The 15,115-nt window shown below is 39.2% G+C and overlaps 1 protein-coding gene across 1 annotated transcript in view; it reads left to right on the top strand.

The window, feature by feature from the left end:
• Positions 1-645: 645 nt before the first annotated feature.
• The window catches only part of ZC3H12B (zinc finger CCCH-type containing 12B), a 604,651-nt gene continuing 590,181 nt past the window's right edge, over positions 646-15,115 (top strand). Inside the window, exon 1 of the mRNA XM_059883437.1 lies at positions 646-1,218. The gene's annotated coding sequence lies outside the window, so the exon portion shown is untranslated. The remainder of the gene's footprint in view (positions 1,219-15,115) is intronic.

Raw genomic sequence — 15,115 nt, 5'->3', positions numbered from 1 at the left:
AAGTCTAAAGGCAGGGAGACCAGAGAGGGTGCTAATACAGTAGTCAAGAACAGTTAGGGCCTATTCAGCAGACTGTCCGTTAATCATTGGAGTTATGCAGATGAGTGACATGGTCAGAGAAGCTATTTAGAAAATTCTTCCGGAAGCCCTTGTGAAGGATCAGATTGCAAGAAGCGCTTTTGGAAAATAAGTTAGGAGATTCTCAGGACTGTCAGTCTCAACCATCAGTGTGCCTGTGGAGGTGCCAGGAGACGATCATAACCTAGATCCTCCAGCCTCTTTAGATTTGCAGAGCATTCTGCACCTCTCCCCACTTCACCCATACCTTGCTGCTGCTGCTAAATCATTTCAGTCGTGTCCGACTTTGTGCGACCCCATAGACGGCAGCGCACCAGGCTCCTCAGTCCCTGGGATTCTCCAGGCAAGAATACTGGAGTGGGTTGCTATTTACTTCTCTAATGTATCCATGCATGCTAAGTCGCTTCAGTCGTTTCCGACTCTGCGACCCCATGGACAGCAGCCCAGCAGGCTCCTCTGGCCACAGGATTCTCTAGGCAAGAATAATGGAGTAGGATGCCATTTACTTCTCCCACCCCTACCTTGACATCGCTCTATCTGGGCCCTAGGAAACGTGATTTTGCGTACTTTTCTAGGTCACAGACTGAGCTCCGAAAGCAGCGCCAGCAGTGACGGCGGTCGATGGCGGAGGCGGGGCGCATGCGCGCGGTTGCTAGGCGACAGCATTCAGGGTGCAGCGGCTGTGTGTGTAGGCAGCAGCGCCAGAGAAGGAGGAGCACGAGGATGCCGCTGCGACCGCGGCCCCGAGAGGGAGCCGCTGCTGCTCTGTGGCCGCCAGGGCTGAGGGACGGGAATCAGGCCTGGGGATCGCGTCCCTGAAGGGGCAGAGGTCCCGCCCGAGCTCGGGCCTAGTACCGCGGGGGGGTCCGGGCCGCTGGGCGAGGGCCTTCCCTCATTGCCTCCCCTCACCCCTCCACGTCGATGGTGGTGAAGTTGTCAGCGCCGGGGAGCGCAAGGCACCAGGCTGCCTTCCTTGAACCCAGTTCCTCTTGGGGCACGTCTCTCGTCCCGGCTCACGGACACCTGCGCCGCAGCCTCCTCTAGCCCGCTGAGCCCACCCCTGGCGGCGGGCGGGGGAGGGGCTCCCTCTGCAGGGGCTGTGTCGAGCTGGGCGACGACGGGGACCGTAGGAGAGTAGGGGTGAGTAGTGGCACCGCACTCGCCTGGTGCTGGGGCACCTTTCTGGCCTCTGGGGCCCCGGGAAGAGACTGAATCTCTGCGTTCTCCTGCAGACGCTTCTGATGCCTCTGCTACATATCTGCTCGTGGTTACCTATTCCCTTCGAGGTAGTTTTCCTTCTAAAAAGCATCACTTTCTGGTCTAAACCCGGGCGTCCAGGAACGAGAGGTCGGTGCTTAAGGCCTGGCTTTGCTTCTTAGATGCCGTGGATGCTGATACATCTACGTACAATCATGCAGCCTGGTCCCTAATTCGGGGACAGACGTTTCCAGTGCTATGCTTGCCCCTTTCCCTCGCTCTCAGCTCTCAGGAGGCTGTCTAACCGCAGGCTTCTCTAGAGCCAATTATCAGGCTGCTGTGGCTCGATGCCTCAAGGCTTGAACAGGCAGCTGGCGTGGCCCCTTACTTTTCAGTTTTCTTGCTACTTTTGAGGTGAGAGCCTTTAAAAGCCTTGTGCCTGGTTTCTGGCTTCTGATGTATACAAGTTAGGAAGACAGTACTTATATTAAATAATACTAATAAAACAAACTAGCAAACACATACTTTTGACTTCCAGAGTGGCATCAAACTTGAAAAAAGGAGGCGAAGAGTTACTGATAAGAGGGCAAACAAGCTTTACAAACTAACTGCTCATTATCCAGAATGACGTATTTATATAAAAATAAGTATGATGAAGAAACCTAAAATTTCCCTAATAAAAGTGAAGTTGTATTATGATATATCTGTTCTTCTTGAGGTAGCCTGTGTTTGAGAATTGTTACTCCAAAAAACACTGATGTATGGAACCTGAAGTGATATTTTGGACAGAGTGATTAGATGAGGATCTAAAGTTTTGGTACTTAAAAAAAATCAATATTATCTTTGAGCAGCAAAGTTGTTTCTTTAAGAGAAAATGGTTAAAAAAAATTACAGTTCTTAGTTGACCCCTTTCAAAAGCAGACCGAATTTAGATTAACTAGTAATTTTTATTATAAGGTACTTCTGTGTGCAGACAATGAAAGATGGGTTCCTTGTTTTATTTGGCTCTCTTCCCTCCCTGCTGATTTTAAGCCATTTCAGGTTTCTTTTATTTGAAAAAGAAGTGAAATAATAAAAATTCTAACTTTAGTTTTGGGTAAAATCTTTTAAGATAAAAGATTTTTTAAAAAGATATAGATGTCATTTGTGATAAGGTAACTTTAGTGAATCAGTCAAGACTGACATCTCCAGTAGTTTTGGGTAAAATGCTTTTCTTTGGAAGCTTTCATGTTGTTTGAAGTTCTCTTGGGTAGCGGTTAAAGCAGGATGTAATTCTGAGTATCACTGCAAAATAATCTTGGACCTCAGCTAGTATTGTTTGTTTTATGCATGAATTGGCAAACTGATGTGCTTCTCAGTGCTATTAATAGATGCCAAAGTTAGAAATATTTTTGTTTTGGAAAAGCTCTTGATGAATTAAATCTGAATTATTTGAAACAATAATGTGCCACGTGGATACTTGCTATTCATCGTCACCTACTGTTAGAAATAGGCAGTAATTTGAATCTAACTTAAAATTCTATTGTAATGAGTATGGCTATGAAGGCACCACATACTCAAGAGCATCTATCTATGTTGTCATAGCCACGTTATAAGATAATAGTAATAGTTCATTTTGCCAGGCTTTTGACCAGTGAACTCTAGAATGAGGTTTTTTTAAATTGACTTTAACAAGTTTTTCTTTTCTATGTGTGCCCATTACTATACTAGGCACTGTGGAGAACAGAACAGAAACAGGTTCTGGGAGAAAAATTGCTTATCCATTGGAGAAAGAAAATACATACATGAGATATCATGGTCAACAAATGGAGCATAAAATAGTACAGAATAAGAACTAAAAGGATTAAGAGTAAGACGAGATCTTTGGAGACCAGTGTTTGTCTGAGAAGGCATTATAGAGAAAGTCTTGATTTGTTTTATTAGAAGTATAGACTGTTGGAAGGGGAGGAGTTCAGCACAGCTTGAGCTAAGACACTTGATTTTCAAATCTTTGTGCAAATTATTCTCCTGGATAAACCTTAAAGGTGGAGAAGGGGATTGTCAGTGGCAATTAACTACATTGTAGTGGGAATAGTTTTATGTCAAATTACATACCTTTATTAAATTAAATGTCAATACTTTTACAAATGTACACACTATAGAAGTCAGACTTAACATAATCCTATTTCCTGGGGCAAACTTTTCACTGTCTCCTAAGATTGTTAAAATATAAGTGCTTTGTACAAGATTGATCTGATTAGTCAACTTCAGATTAGTAATAAAGTAAATTGGGGGAAATTCTATAAATAACATAAATTTTGGTCCATTAAAACACATGATAGTTTTTAGTACAGCTCATTAACACTACTATTTCTAGAGTCCTGCTAATTGATGTCTGTCAAAGTTTTAAAATGATGTCATTAGTAATCAGTGACTAGTGTGTGTTAGTTGTTCAGTCGTGGTTGACTCTTTGCGACCCTGTGAACTGTAGCCTGCAAGGCACCTCTGTCCATGGGATTTTCCCAGCAAGAATATTGGGGTGGGTTGCCATTTCCTTCTCCAGGGGATTTTCCCAACCCAGGACTCAAATCTGTGTCTCCTGCATTGCAGGCAGATTTTTTTTTTTTTTTTTTAACCATCCGAGCCACCAGGGAAGCTCCTATCAGTGACTAACATCAGTGTTTAAACTCCAAATATAAACCTCTGCAACACTTACAGTGTTTTTCTAACAACTGTCTGCTGTGTTGAGAATCAGTTAAATGGCTAGTCTTCTGGGTTTTTGTCAACCATTGTAAGTTGATGTCTATAGGTGTGTGTGTGTGTGTGTGTGTGTGTGTGTATAGAACAAGATAATATAGTGTAATTGTTACATCAAGAAAAAAATATGCACCCCACAAACAGAAATTTGCATATTAGAATTCCAAATAACAAGAATTTTCGAGTTAATTCACAGATTTGCTCTAAGGAAAAATATACCCAAACTTGACATTTTTTGAGGCTTCCATGCTGTTGGTGTTCAGTTCTTTGTGACCACGTGGAATATAGCATGCCAGGCTCCTCTGTCCTCCACTATTTCTCAGGTTTGCTCAAATTCATGTCCATTGAGCCTGTGATGCTGTCTAACCATCTCATTCTCTGCCGCCTCCTTCTCCTTTTGCCTTCAATCTTTCCCAGCATCAGGTCTTTTCCAATGAGCCAGCTCTTCACATCAGGTGGCCAAAGTGTTGGAGCTTCAGCTTCAGCTCAGTCCTTCCAATGAATATTTAGGGTTGGTTTCCTTTAGGATTGGCTGGTTTGATCTCCTTGCAGTCCAAGGGACTCTCAAGAGTCTTCTCCAGCATTGCAATTCAAAAGCATCAATGTTTTGGTGCTCAGCCTTCTTCATAGTCCAACTCTCACATCTATACTTGACTACTGGAAAATCCATAGCTTTGACTATATAGACCTGTGTCAGCAAAGTGGTATCTCTGCTTTTTAATACACTGTCTAGATTTGTCATAGCTTGCCTTCCAAGGAGCTTCTATATAACATCATATATCTTTCATTTGGTATCTTTTGGCTGCCAGTAATAGTTTTCTCTGAATATAGTTATTACTGATAAACCCTAATTTAAAGTATCTAATAATTTCAACAAATATAATTCTTTTGAGAATCCTCTGCTTAGGATGTCAGCTGTTAGTTAAATAAACAATAGTTTATGACTTCTAAATAGTTATTAGAGAACAGAATGGCCCACACAGACACAGTCAATGAATACTGATCATTGTTGGAAATTAACAAGTTAGTAGATAACAAAATATTTTCAGAGGGCATTGGGGTTTCCTTTGCTAAGCATTATTGCACATTTCTGTTCTTAGCTGCTTATGCTGGTATCAAAAGGGAATATCTTTGGAAAGAGAACTGGTTAATCTAAATGATAGAGAAACTGTTGAGAAAGTTAGAATTACTTCATATGCCAAGTTCTAAGTACTATGGAGGTTTAAGGCAGGTACATATCTTAGTTGTATTGCTAAATATCAGTGGTAGCTGTACATGAAATATGGTATGGAATTGTTAGTTTTGTTACTGATAATATGTCTTGATGTTTTTTATCACTCTGCTACTGAGTCTGAAGGTAGAGCACTAAGTACCAATGGTGTATCCATAAGTTATAATTTTCTTTAAATACGTAGTTTTTAAACTGCTATCATATTTTTAAGTATGATCTTTATTATGTCAATGGATTGAAACATTTTCCAGCTCAGTACATCTCTATATTTTATTGTGGAAGCTTATGGGAAAATGGCTTTTACCCAACAATTTAATTTTGGAGCATATTTTCTGGAACATAACCTTTTTCACAAAGTGAAAAATACCCACAGCCAATTAAGTATAGGAAGAAGAGTGAAGATTAGAGTTTCTTCTTAAAGTATGGTACCTACAAACAAAATAAAAGAAAATCTTCATATATAAGATGTAAACTAATATTCACAGGAACTGTCTCACATATAGTTATCATTCTTTTAGTATGGTATCTTATATTATGAATTGTTAACTCTCTTTGAACTGTTGGCACCCAAAAGATTCCACATTATTAAGTCATTCCTATTTTCTTAATATACCTCAGGAATTTGGTGGTGAAACTTTGTTGCTGAAAGATAAGCTTTTTGTAGCAATTTTAAAATGCAATACATGTTGACTGAAAACCTTAAATTGAATTTTGATATGATTAATAATGAGGAAAATGGATGTTTTCTAACAATCTTCACTAAACTATTTCTATGATATTAATATCTTCATAACCTTTCAGAGTCCTGAATTATGTCTCCTTATTATGTCCACTTTCTGTACCTCATTTCCACTTATCCTAACCATTGTGGGTATTGGTTGTTTTCACTGTCAATTATGAGCTGCTTTTTTAGCTCCTAAGTGAGTTTTACAAAATACATTTATATTTTAAAAAACTTATTTAGGAAAGATTTTTTGTTGTAGTCTCAAAGGCTGGATCCATGTCAGATAAACTGCATTTGAAACTGGATGATTTGACTAGAAGGAGCACCAAGAAGACTAGCCCAAGTTACTTTAAAATACTGTATCTAACTCAGGCAATTTTTGAATTACCTGTATTTTTACTTCAAAAATAATTTCCTTTATTGTATGAAGGAAAAAGTCAGAAGTTAGTTACTTCTAGATTAAAATTATGGATCCTTTCATTCAGATGATAATTCCAAGTTCTTCATTGCATTTTTATAATCTAAACATTACATTTTAATCATATAGATGTTTTTTATTTAGAATAAAAAGGTATGTCTTCTCTATTTTTCCATTCTGTCTTATTGCTAGATTTTATGTTTATACAGTATCTTTCAACTGAGAAATTCAAAGCATTCCTTTTACATTTTGTGACATTTCTTATCATTCATTTGGAGCTACTTTTATTTTTCTTTCAAGTTGAAAACTAGTTGACATAATCAGGTGTGACACAAGTAATAAGTTTGATATCACAAGTCATACATATACTAGTCTCATCACTTATTAGTTGATGTTTGCTCTTTGCAGGGCTGGGCAAATATCACATACTAATTCATTTAACTGTTATTGAGTTTAAACTCTAAATGTGCACAGAGGCTTTTCTGTTACTTTTCCTGTGTACTTTCAAAGCTATCATTATAATCTGGGTTGTTTTTGCTTATCATCAATAGATTTAGTTATGGGTTGTATTATTATTGCTACTATATTGGTACACATGTCTGTGATTCCATAAGTGAAGAAGTAAAGGTATAATAAATGAGTATTAGATTTTCTATGTTTCAAAATTTTCTTAATTTGTAATAAAAATAGTCCTAAAATGGTTGAAGTTTTGAAATTTAGAATATTTTTATGAACTGCAGCTATGCAGTTGTGCATAACTTGTGCACATAGTAACTAGAACTAGGTTAAACAAAGTATTACTCTTATGAATTTTGTTTTAATAAATAGATGGGAGTGGTTTGTAGCTAGTATATCAATGAATTATATGTTATGAGATATTCATAAAGTATTTTTAATATAAATTTATTTATTTTAATTGGAGGCTAATTACTTTACAATATTGTATTGGTTTTGACATACATTGACATGAATCCACCATGGGTGTACATGTGTTCCCCATCCTGAACCCCCCTCTCATCTCCCTCCCCTTACCATCCCTCTGGGTCATCCCAGTTCACCAGCCCCAAGCATCCTGTATCATGCATCAAACCTGGATTGGCAATTCATTTCACATATGATATTATACATATTTCAATGCCATTCTCCCAAATCATCTCACCCTAGCCCTCTCCCACAGAGTCCATAAGACTGTTCTATACATCTGTGTCTCTTTTGGTATCTCGCATACAGGGTTATTGTTACCATCTTTCTAAATTCCATATATATGTGTTAGTATACTGTATTGGGGTTTTTCTTTCTGGCTTACTTCACTCTGTATAATAGGTTCCAGTTTCATCCATCTCATTAGAACTGATTCAAATGTATTCTTTTTAATGGCTGAGTAATACTCCATTGTGTATATGTATCACAGCTTTCTTATCCATTCATCTGCTGATGGACATCTAGGTTGTTTCCACGTACTGGCTATTATAAACAGTGCTGCAATGAACACTGGGGTACACGTGTCTCTTTCACTTCTGGTTTCCTCGGTGTATATGCCAGGCCGTGGGATTCCGGGTTGTATGGCAGTTCTATTTCCAGTTTTTTAAGGAATCTCCACACTGTTCTCCATAGTGGCTGGACTAGTTTGCATTCCCACCAACAGTGTACAAGTTTCCCTTTTCTCCACACCCTCTCCAGCATTTATTGCTTATAGACTTTTGGATAGCAGCCGTTCTGACTGGAGTGAAATGGCACCTCACTTTGGTTTTGATTTTCATTTCTCTGATAATGAGTGATGTAGAGCATCTTTTCACGTGTTTGTTAGCCATCTGTATGGAGAAGGCAATGGCAACCCACTCCAGTACTCTTGCCTGGAAAATCCCATGGAAGAAGGAGCCTGGTAGGCTGCAGTCCATGGGATCGCTGGGAGTCGGACACGACTGAACGACTTCACTTTCATTTTTCACTTTAATGCACTGGAGAAGGAAATGGCAACCCACTCCAGTGTTTTTGCCTTGAGAATCCCAGGGACAGGGGAGCCTGGTGGGCTTTTGTCTATGGGGTCGCACAGAGTCGTACACGACTGAGGCAACTTAGCAGCAGCAGCAGCAGCAGCCATCTGTATGTCTTCCTTGGAGAAATGTCTGCTTAGTTCTTTGGTCCATTTTTTGATTGGGTCATTTATTTTTCTGGAATTGAGCTGCAAAAGTTGCTTGTATATTTTTGAGAATAGTTGTTTGTCAGTTGCTTCCTTTGCTATTATTTTCTCCCATTCTGAAGGCTGTCTTTTCACCTTGCTGATAGTTTCCTTTGTTGTGCAGACTCTTTTAATTTTAATTAGGTCCCATTTGTTTATTTTTGCCTTTATTTCCAATATTCTGGGAGGTGGGTCATAGAGGATCCTGCTGTGATTTATGTTGGAGAGTGTTTTGCCTATATTCTCCTTTAGGAGTTTTATAGTTTCTGGTCTTACGTTTAGATCTTTAATCCATTTTGAGTTTATTTTTGTGTATGGTGTTAGAAAGTGTTCTAGTTTCATTCTTTTACAAGTGGTTGACCAGTTTTCCCAGCACCACTTGTAAAAGAGTTTGTCTTTCCTCCATTGTATATTCTTGCCTCCTTTGTCAAAGATAAGTTGTCCATAGGTGCATGGATTTATCTCTGGGCTTTCTATTTTGTTCCATTGATCTATATTTCTGTCTTTGTGCCAGTACCATACTGTCTTGATGACTGTGGCTTTGTAGTACAGCCTGAAGTCAGGCAGATTGATTCTTCCACTTCCATTCTTCTTTCTCAAGATTGCTTTGGCTATTCGAGGTTTTTTGTATTTCCATACAAATTGTGAAGTTATTTGTTCTAGCTCTGTGAAAAATACCATTGGTGACTCGATAGGGATTGCATTGAATCTATAGATTGCTTTGGGTAGTGTACTCATTTTCATTATACTGATTCTTCCGATCCATGAACATGGTATATTTCTCCATCTATTAGTGTCCTCTTTGATTTCTTTCACCAGTGTTTTATAGTTTTCTATATATAGGTCTTTAGTTTCTTTAGGTAGATATATTCCTATGTATTTTATTCTTTTCGTTGCAATGGTGAATGGAATTGTTTCCTTAATTTCTCTTTCTATTTTCTCATTATTAGTGTATAAGAATGCAAGGGATTTCTGTGTGTTGATATAATATCCTGCAACTTTACTATATTCATTGATTATCTCTAGTAATTTTCTGGTGGAGTCTTTAGGGTTTTCTATGTAGAGGATCATGTCATCTGCAAATAGTGAGAGTTTTACTTCTTCTTTTCCAATTTGGATTCCTTTTATTTCTTTTTCTGCTCTGATTGCTGCGGCCAAAACTTCCAAAACTATGTTGAATAGTAGTGGTGAAAGTGGGCACCCTTGTCTTGTTCCTGACTTTAGGGGAAATGCTTTCAATTTTTCACCATTGAGGATAATGTTAGCTGTGGGTTTACCATATATAGCTTTTATTATGTTGAGGTATGTTCCTTCTATTCCCTCTTTCTGGAGAGTTTTTATCATAAATGGATGTTGAATTTTGTCAAAGGCTTTCTCTGCATCTGTTTAGGTAATCATATGGCTTTTATTTTTCAATTTGTTAATGTGGTGTATTACATTGATTGATTTGCAGATATTGAAGAATCCTTGCATCCCTGGGATAAAGCCCACTTGGTCATGATGTATGATCTTTTTAATGTGTTCTTGGATTCTGATTGATAGAATTTTGTTAAGGATTTTTGCATCTATGTTCATCAGTGATATTGGCCTGTAGTTTTCTTTTTTTTGTGGCATCTTTGTTAGGTTTTGGTATTAGGCTGATGATGGCCTCATAGAATGAGTTTGGAAGTTCACCTTCCTCTGCAAATTTCTAGAAGAGTTTGAGTAGGATAGGTGTTAGCTCTTCTCTAAATTGTTGGTAGAGTTCAGCTGTGAAGCCGCCTGATCCTGGACTTTTGTTTGCTGGAAGATTTCTGATTACAGTTTCAGTTTCCGCACTTGTAATGGGTCTGTTAAGATGTTCTATTTCTTCCTGGTCCAGTTTTGGAAAGTTGTACTTTTCTAAGAATTTGTCCATTTCTTCCAAGTTGTGCATGCTAACAGTAGTCTCTTATCATCTTTTGTATTTCTGTGTTGTCTGTTGTGATCTCACCATTTTCATTTCTAATTTTATTGATTTGATTTTTCTCCCTTTGTTTCCTGATGAGTCTGGCTAATGGTTTGTCAATTTTATTTATCCTCTCAAAGAACCAGCTTTTGGCTTTGTCAATTTTTGCTATGGTCTCTTTTGTTCCTTTTGCATTTATTTCTGCCCTAATTTTTAAGATTTTTTTCTTTCTACTTACCCTGGGGTTCTTCATTGCTTCCTTTTCCAGTTGCTTTAGGTGTAGAGTTAGGTTATTTATTTGACTTTTTTCTTGTTTCTTGAGGTATGCTTGTATTGCTATGAACCTTCCCCTTAGCACTGCTTTTACAGTGTCCCACAGGTTTTGGGTTGTGTTTTCATTTTTATTTGTTTCTATGCATATTTTGATTTCTTTTTTAATTTCTTCTGTGATTTGTTGGTTATTCAGCAGCGTGTTGTTCAGCCTCCATACTGTGGAATTTTTAATATTTTTTTTCCTGTAATTGAGATCTAATCTTACTGCGTTGTGGTCAGAAAAGATGCTTGGAATGATTTCAATTTTTTTGAATTTACCAAGGCTAGATTTATGGCCCAGGATGTGATCTATCCTGGAGAAGGTTCCGTGTGCACTTGAGAAAAAGGTGAAATTCATTGTTTTGGGGTGAAATGTCCTATAGATATCAACTAGGTCTAACTGGTCTATTGTATCATTTAAAGTTTGTGTTTCCTTGTTAATTTTCTGTTTAGTTGATCTATCCATAGGTGTGAGTGGGGTATTAAAGTCTCCTGCTATTATTGTGTTATTGTTAATGTCCCCTTTCATACTTGTTAGCATTTCTCTTACATATTGTGGTGCTCCTATGTTGGGTGCATATATATTTATAATTGTTATATCTTTTTCTTGGATTGATCCTTTGATCATTACGTAGTGTCCTTGTTTGTCACTTTTCACAGCCTTTGTTTTAAAGTCTATTTTATGTGATATGAGTATTGATTGCTACTCCTGCTTTCTTTTGGTCTCTATTTGCGTGGAATATCTTTTTCCAGCCCTTCACTTTCAGTCTGTATGTGTCCCTTATTTTGAGGTGGGTCTCTTGTAGACAGCATATATAAGGGTCTTGTTTTTGTATCCATTCAGCCAGTCTTTGTCTTTTGGTTGGGTCATTCAACCCATTTACATTTAAGGTAATTATTGATAAGTATGATCCCGTTGCCATTTACTTTATTGTTTTGGGTTCGAGTTTATACACCCTTTTTATGTTTCCTTCTAGAGAAGATCCTTTAGCATTTGTTGGAGAGCTGTTTTGCTGGTGATGAATTCTCTCAGCTTTTGCTTATCTGTAAAGCTTTTGATTTCCCCTTCATATATGAATGAGATCCTTGCTGGGTACAGTAATCTGGGTTGTAGGTTAGTTTCATTCATCACTTTAAGTATGTCCTGCCATTCCCTCCTGGCCTGAAGAGTTTCTTTTGAAAGATCAGCTGTTATCCTTAAGGGAATCCGCTTGTGTGTGATTAGCTGTTTTTCCCTTGCTGCTTTTAATATTTGTTCTTTGTGTTTTATCTTTGTTAATTTGATTAATAATATGTCTTGGGGTGTTTCACCTTAGGTTTATCCTGTTTGGGACCCCCTGGGTTTCTTGGACTTGGGTGATTATTTCCTTCCCCATTTTAGGGAAGTTTTCAACTATTATCTCCTCAAGTATTTTCTCATGGTCTTCCTTTTTTTTTTTTTTGTCTTCTTCTTCTGGGACTCCTATGATTCGAATGTTGGGGCGTTTAACATTGTCTCATAAGGTCTCTGAGATTGTCCTCATTTCTTTTAATTCATTTTTCTTTTTTCCTCTCTGATTCATTTATTTCTGCCATTCTATCTTCTACCTCACTGATCCTATATTCTGCCTCCATTATTCTGCTATCTCCATTATTCTGCTATTCTCCGTTATTTTGGTAAATAGCAGAATAGCAGAATATTCCCTCCAGGGTGTTTTTGATCTCGTTTATTGCATTATTCATTATATATTGACTCTTTTTTTTTTCCTTCTAGGTCCTTGTTAAACCTTTCTTGTATCTTCTCAATCCTTGTCTCCAGGCTATTTATCTGTGATTCCATTTTGTTTTCAAGATTTTGGATCATTTTCACTATCATTTTTCAGAATTCTTTATCAGGTCGATTTCCTATCTCTTCCTCTTTGGTTTGGTTTGGTGGGCATTTATCCTGTTCCTTTACCTGCTGGGTATTCCTCTGTCTCTTCATCTTGTTTATGTTGCTGAGTTTGGGGTGGACTTTCTGTATTCTGGCAGTTTGTGGAGTTCTCTTTATTGTGGAGTTTCCTTGCTGTGGGTGGGGTTGTATGGGTGGCTTGTCTAGGTTTCCTGGTTAGGGAAGCTTGTGTCGGTGTTCTGGTGGGTGGAGCTTGATTTCTTCTCTCTGGAGTGCAATGAAGTGTCCAGTAATGAATTATGGGATGTCAATGGTTTGGAGTGACTTTGGGCAGCCTGTATATTGAAGCTCAGGGCTATCTTCCTGTGTTGCTGGAGAATGTGCATGGTATGTCTTTCTCTGGAACTTGTTGGCCCTTGCGTGGTGCTTGGTTTCAGTGTAGGTATGGAGGAGTTTGATGAGCTCCTATCAATTAATGTTCCCTGGAGTCAGGAGTTCTCTGGTGTTCTCAGGATTTGTACTTAAGCCTCCTGCTTCTGGTTTTCAATCTTATTTTTACAGTAGCCTCAAGACTTCTCCATCTATACAGCACCATTGATAAAACATCTAGTTTAAAGATGAAAAGTTTCTCCACAGTGAGGGACACCTAGAGAGTTTCACAGAGTTACATGGAGAAGTGAAGAGGGAGGAGAGAGATAGAGGCGACCAGGATGAGATGAGGTGGAATCAAAAGAGGAGAGAGCAAGCTAGCCAGTAATCACTTCCTTATGTGAACTCCACAGTCTGGACCGCTCAGAGATGTTCACAGAGTTATACAGAGAAGAGAAGAGAGAGGAAGGAGACAGAGATCTCCATTAGGATAAAGTGGGGGAAATCAAAAGGAGAGAGACAAATCCAGCCAGTAATCAGTTCCCTAAGTGTTCTGCACCATCTGGAACACACAAAGAGATTCACAGAGTTGGGTATAGAAGAGAAGGGGGAGGGAGGAAATAGAGGCGACCAGGCGGAGAAAAAGGAGAGTCCAAAGTGGGAGAGAGCAGTCAAGCCAGTAATGTTGCTCTGAAGTAAAAATGGGTACTAAAGATTGGGTTCTTAAAAATACAAAATTGATAACAAATACCAAAAAGCAAAGATTAAAAATCTAGAGTAGAAGTTAGATTTTCAAAAATACAATATTAAAGGAAAAAAAGTCACAAAAATTATATATATATATATATATGAAGTTTGCTTTACAAAATAGGGTCTCTCTCTCTCTCTCTCTCTTTTTTTTTTTTTTGCAAAGTAATAGTAGATTATAAAAATGAAAATTAAAGGAGTAATAGAGGACTAAAAATTTAAAAAAATTAAAGTATGATAGTTAAAATAATAAAAATATATCAAGGACTTTCTCTGGTGTTGTTGTGGGCAGTGTGAGATCAGTTCATTTTTGCATATTTCCTTGATCCAGCTTATATTTCTCAAGATCTATAGGCCCCTTGCTATGTACTAACTACAGGGTTTTAATCTATTGCACCTGTCACTTCTAAGGAGGTTCCTTCTGTTTTAGCTTCTTCTGTTTGCTGGTCTCTTCAGTGTCTAATTTCTGACCTGATACAAGGGGGCGGTGGTGGACACTTTTTTTTGTAGGCTCACTTCTTCAGTCGTGCTGTGGGGAAGGAATGACGCTGCAAACAAATAACACTGGCATGTGCTTGCAGCGTCTCGGCCACACTGGGTTTGCCCCTACTCACGGTGTGTGCGCTTTCCCTGTCTACACTGCTTAGGCTCTAGGTTGCTCTGCTGGGAACTGTCTGAGGCTGGCCCTGGGTTGTATGCACTTCCCAGGTCTAAGCTGCTCTGGTTCAGGTACTCAGGTAGTCCTCAGAGGTGCAGACTCGGTTGGGCCTGCGTTTTGTGCCCTTCCCAGGTCCGAGCAGCTCAGATGACCAGGTGTTTGGTGAGCACGGTTGCTGCGGCTTATCTCCTCCCCCGTCTCTGTCACTCAGTTTTCTGGGTGTACAACCAGTGCACCTTCTCAGGCAGATGTTGCCCGTCCAAGAAGTCTTGATTAGCAACAAAGCCTGCTTGCAGTTTTGTAGATAATGCCTCTCTGGGGCCATGATTGCCCCCTTTCGGCTCTGGCTGCCCTCGCCTTCCTGTCTCTGGAGGGGGATGGGCCGGCCTGCAGCCAGCTAGCTCTGCTCAGTCCTTTGTTCTGTGAGCGGGCCTGACGGTGTCTTAGGTTAAAGCTTTTTGTGTTGTAGCTATCCCACAGTCTGGTTTGCTATCCCAAGTTAGTTCCCTCAGATTGCCCTCGGGGCATTCAGGCCTGGTCCTTACTCTAAGCAATGCAGTCCGCGCCTCCCTGCCCAGCCCCTGCTTGCTAGTGGTAGATGCAGGCATCTGTGCTGCTTATCCGCTGGGGGAGTTACCGTTGGGCACGTAATCTGCGGGTTTTAATTTA

This window comes from Bos taurus, chromosome X (genome assembly GCF_002263795.3).
Source record: "Bos taurus isolate L1 Dominette 01449 registration number 42190680 breed Hereford chromosome X, ARS-UCD2.0, whole genome shotgun sequence".
Taxonomy (NCBI): domain Eukaryota; kingdom Metazoa; phylum Chordata; class Mammalia; order Artiodactyla; family Bovidae; genus Bos; species Bos taurus.
This window is presented reverse-complemented; position numbering and strand designations above follow the sequence as displayed.